The following is a 10,586-nucleotide window of genomic DNA, read 5'->3' on the forward strand; positions in this document are numbered from 1 at the left end:
CGTGTTCTTGCCGGTGGGGACAAAAGCTCGGGATAACATTGCTCATCTGCTTGGTAACAGTTGTTTTCTATACTACATAGTATAGAATAATAAACACTTATGTTATAAGCTATTTGCCACTTACTATTTTTGAATAAAATATTTAATTAAATGAATGCATGACACCATGTGCTTGTTCATGCAGCTATTTATTGACTATTATTTTTAGATAAGATCAGCATATTAATTACCAGCAAATAAATTGTTTTAAAAAGCATTGCTAAGTGTGAACAGTCATCAAAATGAGGGAGGCTCTCACTTGTATCTTCGGCTAAGAGCCTAGTGATTGGTGGTGATGCTTTTGTAAGTATAAAATCTAATAATTTGCTTTGTGTATATGACATGTCTGAAACCATAAATAAAATTTGCTCAGAAACTGGGTTTTATTTTAGAAGATGCGCTCAAACACAAAATGTGTTTTATAAGTAAAGTTTAAAGGCACATCATTACCCCATTTTATTATTTTAAAAAATTACTACAATGCATCTGTAGTAAAAACCTGCAGTTTTCTAGAGCAACTTTTATTCCTTTAACTTTGCTTCATATTGCAACAGAAATAATTTTAAAAAGGAAAAAAAAACTATGGTGAAATTAGTAACATGGTCTAATATAAAAAAATTCTTACAAGCAATATTTCCAATTTAAACAGAATTTTGTTGATTTTTCTACAAAGTACAGAAATTGCCCCTCCTGTACTTTTTTTCTCTCTCTTGCTTTAAGATGTTTAAAAGTTTTGAGATCTACAGATATAGATTTGGGGAAACATCGAATTATTTTCAAAGACTGTTTGAAACGCTATTTTCAGAGCCACCGCAGAGAAGGCCCCTCAATGGGCCGGCTAGAACCTAGGACCGGCGGGGCAAGGCGGGCCCAGAGCAGGAGAAGGTTCGCAAAGGACGATCTTGTCCTACTCGGATTTGGTCGGCCACGCTCAGCTCCGGTGGCTCTGGCGGAGTCTGTGCGATGGACGACCCGGAAAGGCTGGAAGCGGCCAGGCCAGGGTGAGCAATTGTGTTCAGAGACAGAAGAAAATGTGGTGAGGTCAAATGAAGAGCCGCTCCTAAGAAAGAGTTCCCGAAGGTTTGTCATCTTTCCAATCCAGTATCCTGATATCTGGAGAATGTATAAGCAAGCACGGGCATCTTTCTGGACAGGAGAAGAGGTTGACTTGTCAAAGAACCTCCCTCACTGGAACAAGCTTAAATCCGACGAGAAGTATTTTATCTCCCACATCTTAGCCTTTTTTGCAGCCAGTGATGGAATTGTAAATGAAAACTTGGTGGAGCGTTTTAGTCAGGAGGTCCAGGTTCCGGAGACTCACTGCTTCTATGGCTTTCAGATTCTCATCGAGAATGTTCACTCAGAGATGTACAGTTTACTAATAGACACTTACATCAGAGATCCAAAGAAAAGGGAATTTTTATTTAACGCAATTGAAACAATGCCATATGTTAAGAAAAAAGCAGACTAGGCTCTGCGCTGGATAGCAGATAGGAAATCTACTTTTGGGGAAAGAGTGGTGGCCTTTGCTGCTGTGGAAGGAATTTCCTTCTCTGGATCATTTGCTGCAATATTCTGGCTAAAGAAGAGAGGCCTCATGCCTGGACTGACTTTTTCAAATGAACTGATCAGCAGGGATGAAGGTCTTCACTGTGACTTTGCCTGCCTGATGTTTCAGTACAAGCCTTCAGAAGACAGAGTGAGGGAAATCATTGCTGATGCTGTTCAAATTGAGCAGGAGTTTTTAACAGAAGCCTTGCCTGTTGGCCTCATTGGAATGAACTGTGTTTTGACGAAACAGTACATTGAGTTTGTAGCTGACAGATTACTTGTAGAACTTGGATTCTCAAAGATTTTTCAGGCAGAAAATCCCTTTGATTTTATGGAGAACATTTCATTAGAAGGGAAAACAAATTTCTTTGAGAAACGAGTTTCTGAGTATCAGAGATTTGCAGTCATGGCGGAAACCACCGATAATGTCTTCACCTTGGATGCAGATTTCTAAAGCCCTCCCCATTTAAAAAAAAAATCTATAGAATTCCGCTGTGGTAGTACATGCCTTAGTCCAGTCCTCAGAGGAAGCTGAGGGCAGGTGGATCTCTGCGTTTGAGGATGATCAGGGATACATACTGAGATCTATCTCAAAAGCAACAGAACAGCGAAAACAAACAAAACACATGGAAACCTGTTGTTGGTAAATAGCAATCTATTTTTGTCTTTTTGAAACTTTCAGAATCTCATTTAAGGGAATGAGAATTTTAATAGAAGGAAGTATAAAACTAAATTCTAAATGATTTGATTTTATCTAAATGTACTTAAGTTTATTTATACAATGAAAGTGTAACCTATATGTCTTTTTTTTTCCTTTTTTGTCATAAGCACTTAAGATGGCATTAAGAGCATAGATTTAGGAGTCAGGTATGAGCTTGGCATTCTGGCTTACTCCTTGATGTGACCTTGGCAAGTCAGTTAATCACTGTAAACGTCAGGATATTTATCTGTAAAATTTGTATAATAGTAAGTCCCAAGTTCATGGAGGTGACCAGAGGGTTAATATACAGAAATAGTTTGTGTATCTAATACTTTTACCTCCACTGCCTCACCTGCTAGTTAATATTAGTGAGAATATCAAGTACAGTGGCATTGTGATGCAGTCCATTTCTGTCCAGAGTGTGACTGAGGGATGGATTGAGATAAAGAATTCATTGAATCTTTGTGGTTTTAATGTTTGCAGGAGGAATATAAGGGTCTCCTTAGAGAGATCATAATTCTTGTCAAGTGCTTTGAATTCATTAATCTGCAGTAAAGAAATAATATATAGCTCTTAATTGCTTAGCGTGGGAGGCTTATGGAGTAGTAGACTCCAGGTTACCATGGTTGTGGATCTTGTAAGCAAAGTGATTCTTCTTTAGGAATTAAAAGGATAACTGTTGCCAGGGACAGCCCAGGGGTGTTTAGAACCTGGATTGATGGGCATTTCTCAAAGTTGTCTTCTCAAACCTGGTAGATCTTCCAGAGTTCTTGTGATGGAAAAAGAGATGCAGTCAGTGGGCTTGGGGAAGGCAGTGCATTCCATCCCTGCCTAGAATGCAGTCAGCAGAGTAGCTGCCCACATGTACACAACACAAGGCTGTCAGCACCTCCCACAGCTACTGAGTGCACTGGGGAAAGCTGGCCTAGAATCATTTATACACACTGGAAATGGAGAAAAGAAGGGAGGTGGGAGGGACTAGTGAACTATTTTGGATTTGTGCCAATCTGAGAAAGTGATTTAAGGTTGACTTCATCTTTATATCCTTATACTCTTAAATCCCTACACTGTTATAAAGGAATGTTCTTTTAATGGGCTGTCTATAAGGGAGATGGAAGTCTTTCTAAGAAAGATGCAGAGAGGCCAGGAGCCAGGACACCTGGGCAATGTGCCCTTCCTCATTTTCAGGAAAGTATCAAGAGGAAGCCTAAACCCCATCAAACCCGGTCCCTTGCTCAGTAAAGTTCCTGCTCCTCAAGCGTGAGGTCCTGAATCCAGATCCCTAGCACACATACACACATGCACACATGCACACACACACACACACACACGCACACGCACATACGCACACATGCACACACGCACACACGCACATACATACACACACCACCTGTACATGCACATGTATGCACACACACACACGTACACACGCACACATGCACACATGCACACACCACCTGTACATGCACACACACAAAGTACAAATAAAATGATGGCAGCTGAAATTCACAGGTTTATCTCTGTTGAGGTTTTTATTCTATTTCCTCTACAACTATATGATCAAAACTCAGAATCCTAAATGAATGCAAGCCATTCTTCCATTGTTAAAGGGAGCACCAGAAATGAAACATGTCTCTGTGCGTCCCATTTGTCATGTTATCACCCAGTAGCCCTCTAAGCATGACAGAGTAGCTATTACTAAAACATGGAGAGAGGAAGGAAGGCATCAGAGAAGCTGAAAAACTTAACCAAGACTTTACAGGCACTGTCTTATAATATGTTGAGACTGTTAGATCCAATATCATAGAACTTGGGGTATGTGGGTAGTATATTCCAAGGTATTTATCCACTTATTATACAAAAACAGCTAAAACTTAAATTATCACAGACTGAAAGAAAACAGTTTTAAAGGTGTACATTCTCAAAGTTTTAAACCCAGTTCTTCATAAGTAGTGACAGGAACCTTTATGTGATACATATTAATAGTAGCAATAAGCAAAACTGTATTTGAAAGAAGTCTTAATTCTGAAAAACTAAATTCTTAGTACACTGTTGCATTACTACTCTCAGTATTCTGTATCCCTTCAGTGCCTCCAGGTTGCACATTTATTTATTATGTTTAGTATTTTGGTTCTTAGATATGGAAAAATCAAGTTATAAAATATCTTTTTAATATCTCACAGATAACAAAAAAATCAAGGTAATGCCCTCTCTCTCTCTGTCTCTCTCTCTCTCTCTCTCTCTCTCTCTCTCTCTCTCTCTCTCTCTGTCTCTCTGTCTCTCTCCCTCTCTCTCTCTCTCTTTTACAGTACATGTGTTTCAAAGAAGTGCAATTTGTCCTAGAGTTATGTTTTTATACTTCAAGATGATAAACAACTTTGTTATGACCATAGTTTAAACAAATGTTTCAACACCTAGAATCATGATGTAGAAGAACTTTGGATGAATTTTTTGCAGGGCTGAGTTTCAATAATTCAGAGTTATTTTTGTGGTATAGACCACTCCCAGCCATATCTTATTATTTGAACCTGTTACAGTTGTTTCATTTAAAAAATCTCCAGATTCTACTTATGTAGCTACTTTATTATGTTTATTTTCCTTCTTTTAGTTGGTGTCTCATGTGGTCTGGCCTGGATCTCACACATAACCCTCCTGCTTCAGCTTCCCAGTCCCTGGGGTTATTGGTGTGTGATGCCATGCCCAGCTACCACTTTATGTTCTGTGCATGAAGAAATGTAGTGTTCATATTTAAAAATAATTTAATATTTAAATTTTTGTATTTTATATTTAAATGTTATTATGTCATCTTCATAGACTCCAGATCTATTTTTCACAATTAAGCAAAGAGTCCAATGTCACTTCTTCGATATGGAAACTCTTGATGGGCTACATTCAGGACAAATTAGTTCTAAAGTCAAGAATCATGTGTTGAACTCACTGACGGAGTTGTCACCCAGCTCAGACAGAACTTGGGGCTGGTAATGATCATTTAACTAAATTACTAATTATTTAAACAAGTTTATTAGACATGGTGTTCCTAAATATATTTTGTTAAAATACATTATGGTAGTAAAACCAATTCTGCATGTAGAGTTTGAGGGGTTTTTGCTCTGAAAAAATATGACTTTTAAAATAAAGTTTATTGAAATTTTTTTTAAAAAGCTATTTTCTTTACTCCTTGTAGAAAGTCTTGAAGACCTTTCCTCCCCTTCACCAAAATTCTCATTCTCACCTAAAGTAGCTGCATCCATTTTTTTTCCTCAGGTAAAAGAGACATTCTTACAAAGGTTCAAATTTCAAAGTCCCCAATAAAGCACTTAAATTAAGCACTCTTCTTTATGTGTGCACGTGTCTGTTATTTTGCAGTAATTTTTAGTACTGAAATGGAATCTTTTTAGCTCTTCAGAAATACCTTGGTGAGCCCTCAACAGTTTCTAGCCACTTAATAATTGTGACCCTACCAGCCCCTTCAAATAGATCATTAACCACAAGTGTGCTTGGCCATTCCCAAACCATAGCCTCTGTCCAAAAAGGAAAAGATAGGGCTTTGTGAGGCAGAAAGTAAGTGAGAGAAAACAAAACAAATGTAGCTCAAGCTGAAAGTGAAAAGCGCTTGGACAGATTGGAATTTTATTTTCTGCTCGGCATCCTGCCAATTGTCTTCCCCCCCACACCCCACTCCTCAAAAGGTCCGGTTTTTGCGTGTAGGAAAATGTGGTTTTCTACCACCCCACGGAACGCTCATAAGTACTGTTGCTTTATTTTGTTTTCATCTGTCCTCATAACCCCCTCTCCGCCTCCCCCCCGCCTCACCCTGTCAACACCCCAACTCTGGGGGACCTTAGGTGTTGAAACCCTGCAGACCCCCGACGCCACATCCCACTGGATCCCTTTCACGCCACTTATTTTCAGTCGCGAGATTCCCCCATTAGAGTGGTTGCTGTGAGAACCAGAAATTTTCATTTAACTTTCCCCCGCCCTCCCGGCCCCCAGTTCGGAGCAGATCGCTGGGGAGCACAGCCAGGGCCGGGCCAGGCCTCGCTCGATTGCTCCAGAAGGCTTTAATTTGCACACTCACCTCCGGATGGTTCTCGGGCCCGGAGGCTCTCAGATCCACGCCCCGCCGTCCTCCACTCCGGCCCCCAAGCCGGGGCCAGAGCCCCGAGGCTCCCGAGCCTCTCCAGCTGCCCCGCGGGCGGCGCCCTCCGCCGTCCCTCTGCCCCTGTGCCCACCCCCTGCCCGCAGAGCGCCGCTCGCCTGGGCCGCAGTAGTCAGTTACCTGCTCCGCGGGGCGAACGTGTGCGGGGACAGACAGACACTCCAGCTCCGCAGAAGGCCGGTGCCCCTGGCCACGGACTCGCGTGCGTCGGCTGAGGCGCGGGGGTCCCCGGCGAGGTTCGGGTTGGGCGAGACTAACGGGCTGTAGGGGGCTGTGTGGCCCCTCGGAATTCTCTTGGGTTAACGTTGAGGCTGGGTAGGTTTGGGGGCCAACTGGGGGGAGCTAGAGGTCTCGAGAGGAACCTCCCACAACGGGGTCACCCCGACACCAGGGTCCTATGCCAGCTCGAACATTTCGTGCGTAAAATTTGAACCTGCGCCTTCTGGGTGGGATTCCGTGCTGGAGAATGTTTCCGCGCCCGCACGTTTATTTCCCCTGTGCAAGTTCCCTCTGTAGCCTCCGGAGGGGTGTGGGTATGGGCCCCATCTTCCCAACTAAGTAGTAAAACGTTCGCCCAGGCTTCCTGCTGGCGACCCCTCGGGCGCGTTATGCACAGACTAGTGCACACAGCCCACCCGGGTTGAAGCCCCGCAAGCGTGCACTCGTGCTTCACCCCCCAAGTTTACTTTTCTTATTTAAAGCTTTGCAGTTCAAATGCACACCCTGGGCAGGAGCAGCCCGGGGCTCGGCGGCTCACTGGTCCTGTGCACGTGGGCGTTATCTGAGCGGGCGAATCTGCGTTTGCACAGCCTCCCCTCGAGCTGGTGGCGACCCCTGCAGCGTTTGGCAAGGCTTCGGGAGAGGCTCAAGAAGGATTTCATTGAGTGTGAAGACAGAGAGCAGAGACAGAAAGCAGGAGGCCGCTGCAGCCTTTATAGTCGCGGAGGAAAGCGGAAAGGTTGAAGCACTATGTCAAACTTTTTTGAAATGGGGTCAAGTCACATTCAGCCAGCGTGGGAAAACAACAACAACAACAACAACAACAACAAAAGAGGGGGAGGGGAGGGGGCTAGGCACCGCCGCTCCGTCTGGGAAATGTAGGCCAGCGGGGGTAGGACGGCTGCCCCCTCCGGGAGCCTGGGCTGGACACCGGCAGAAGGGGAGGACGGGCGCCAAGGCCCTTGCTCCCGCTACCTGTGTGGCCCTCGACCCCCGACCGAGGGCTGGAGGGTCCTTTCCGCAGCTTTTTAGGAAAGCTCTCAAAGGAGCCGGGAGTGGCCCTGCCTTGGCCTGGTGGTGCTATGCTCGCACCCAGTGGGGGTCGCGCCATTTGTTCTTTAATTCCAGGCAGAAGAGCGAGCGGGGAAGGAGGGGTGCGGGGCAGGTAAACGCATGGCGACCGTTCCGGACACGCGGCTGTGGTGGAACAAGGTCCAGCCCAGACTAAGGCCGCCGTGGGACAGGAAGGCTGGCTCGGTCATCCTTAAACAACAGAACTGGGAGGGGGCGCCCGACCGCGCGTGGGACCTAGCCACCAGCCTTTGGAGAACAGAGCGACTGTCTTGGCTACCAACATTCAGCCGCCCAGGATTCCGGGCGGGAGTTCGGAAGTCGCGACACAAGGGAGACCTAACCCTTCTCACACCCGGGAGACCTACGTTTACTGCCCCCCACCCCCACCGTCGTAAGGGCGGTTGCTTTTGCACGGGTTGAAAACTTAAGGACCAGTCCCGGTTAGCTAGCAAAGTCCCGAAGTTACTTTTTCAGGACAGAACGAGAGAAAGTGTGACGGACCTGCCTTTTCTACATCCTTGGGATCTTTGGGGGGTGGGGAGAAGGGGCCACGACACTTCTCCCCTTCCAGGGTCCCTCGCTCTCCCACCTCTAGTAGCCCCAGCCCTCCCCTACCAGATGGTCTGTCCTCCCTGAGTTTTTACCCGGGAGGTCCTCCGAGTCAGAGGCAGAATTTCGTCTCCCACTAAGCTTGCCTTACCCCAAAGACCATTTGTGAGAGCGAGTCCCTTTCAAATATCTCCCTGTAGAAAAACTGAAAGTAGAAAGAAAGGAAGCAATCTCCGAGCAGATGTCTGACCACCCCTACTCGCATACACGCAGCATCGGGTTACAAGGTCCTAGGAACCCCAACCCCGTTCTGCGACCCCACACGGGTGAACCCCCGGTGCTTTCATGCCAGCTTCCGAACTCCCCCAGGTCGCCCCGTACCCAGCACGACCAGGCCCCCGGAGTCAGGGAGGGCAGCGGAGAATAACGAAATAGGTATAAATATTAAGCCGTGACATTGACACGCCCGGCGCCTCCCCTCCCCCGCGCTCTGGACACACTCTGGGCTGCTCGGCACGCCCCCTCTCGTCCCGCTGCGTCCCGCGCAGCGCTCATCCCCAGGGGACCCAGCAACCTCTTCCTAGCGAAGACCGGTTTCTATCCGAGAAACCCGGCCGGATTAGGCAGCCAGGGCGAGTAGAGGGGGGGAGGAGGGGAGCTGGTGAAACCGGGTGGAAGTCTCCCGGGCAGTCACACTTTCTCCTTGTCCTCCGGTCTCCTCCTCCTAGGTGCAGAGATTGTGGGCAGACAGCGTAATCTCTGCTGAGGGGGAAGAGCGGAGTTTCGCGGCGGCTGCGCCCGGCTTGCGCCCGCGGGCGAAGAGGTCGGTCCGTCTAGCCCGGGTGTCCCCGAGGCGTGTAAGGCAGCGAGTGCGCACCCCGGTTCCACTGTGCCGCGTCGGCAGCCTGAAGCCAGCATGGAGAAGGACAGCCTGAGTCGCGCCGATCAGCAGTATGAGTGCGTGGCGGAGATCGGCGAAGGCGCCTACGGGAAGGTGTTCAAGGCCCACGACCTGAAGAACGGCGGCCGCTTCTTGGCTCTGAAGCGCGAGCACTCGCAGACCAGTGAGGAGGGCATGCCGCTCTCCACCATCCACGAGGTGGCGGTGCTGAGGCACCTGGAGACCTTCGAGCAACCCAACGTGGTCAGGTGAGCCAAGATCCCTGGCTATGGGGTCCGGGAAGGTGCTGGGCAAGGGGCGGCTGGTGGCCCAACTAAAGTTAAGAGTTGAGTTTCCCCAGATAAAACCGGTGACCCTGCTAGACAGGGCAGAAAAAGAGACCTGCGGTGGCTTCCCAGCAGCCAAGCTATTCTGAAGAGCTTTCGCTTTGCGTGCCCCAAAGGGAGGTCCAGGGGCGTTGGGTGTCTTTTAGGGACAAAACCAGACAACCCCAGAAACGTCCCTCCAGCCCTTACTTAACTTTTCCCGTCCGTGGGGGGATTTTTGAGAGACAGAGTGAGATAGTTATCCAGCTTGCAGATAATTAGAAGGAAACTTTAAGGGTGGAGCATAATGTAAATAAAGTTTAAGAAAATGCAGAAATGTTCAAGAATGTGTTTGCCAATCACACCCACAGTGGTGACATTTTTCTTTTTTTATAGTTGTAGAATGACTTCTGATAGTCTTAGAAGTTCAGAAGTTCAGACTCTGACGCCTAGTGTTAAACATTGTTTGAAAAATGTCTTTCAAGGCTGGGTACTGGGAACACTGAACCAGGAAGATCCAGAGTTCAAGACCCTCCTGAGCTACAAAAGACCCTGTCTGAGAAAAGAAAGGGAGGGAGAGTGGGTGGTAGGGTGGAGGGCGATTGCTTCTCAAAAGGTTTTCTGATTGTATCATTTAGTATCTGTGGACTGGTATGATCTGACTTAGAATGCCTCTCTCAAAGGTTAGATGTGAGTCTGTGCTTCAGATTCTAAAGCCTCTGTTTTCCCTGGAAGAGTTGTGCAGGTGGGGGGGGTGGGGGGGGGAGGTATTCCTAACCCACTCTCCTGTGACTGAAGATAATGGTGTTTTCTTGAAGATGCTGGGATTTCCCCATAGTGCCTTTTATCATTCTCTTTTTTAAACAGATGCATAGCTGGAAGTTAAAAGGGAATGCACAGACTTTTCTACAAATTAGATGATGAGAACATTCTCAGTTCTTCTTTTTAGTGGGATGATCTTGGCGTCTTCATCCTGTCTTCTCATTCCTATAGGGATTCCTTACAACAAATATGTGCCTACTGTATGCCCTGGAGATAGAATTATGTAAATAAGCACAGCTAAATATTTTTGTAGAAAGTCAAACAATG

At 46.6% G+C, this 10,586-nt stretch overlaps 2 pseudogenes; both read left to right on the forward strand.

Annotated features, from left to right (window-relative positions):
• Gm8616 (predicted gene 8616) lies at window positions 1,003–2,041 on the forward strand (annotated as a pseudogene).
• Window positions 8,736–10,343, forward strand: Gm16505 (annotated as a pseudogene).
• Window positions 10,344–10,586: the final 243 nt, after the last annotated feature.

The sequence above is a fragment of the Mus musculus genome, chromosome 13, assembly GCF_000001635.26.
Source record: "Mus musculus strain C57BL/6J chromosome 13, GRCm38.p6 C57BL/6J".
Lineage (NCBI taxonomy): Eukaryota > Metazoa > Chordata > Mammalia > Rodentia > Muridae > Mus > Mus musculus.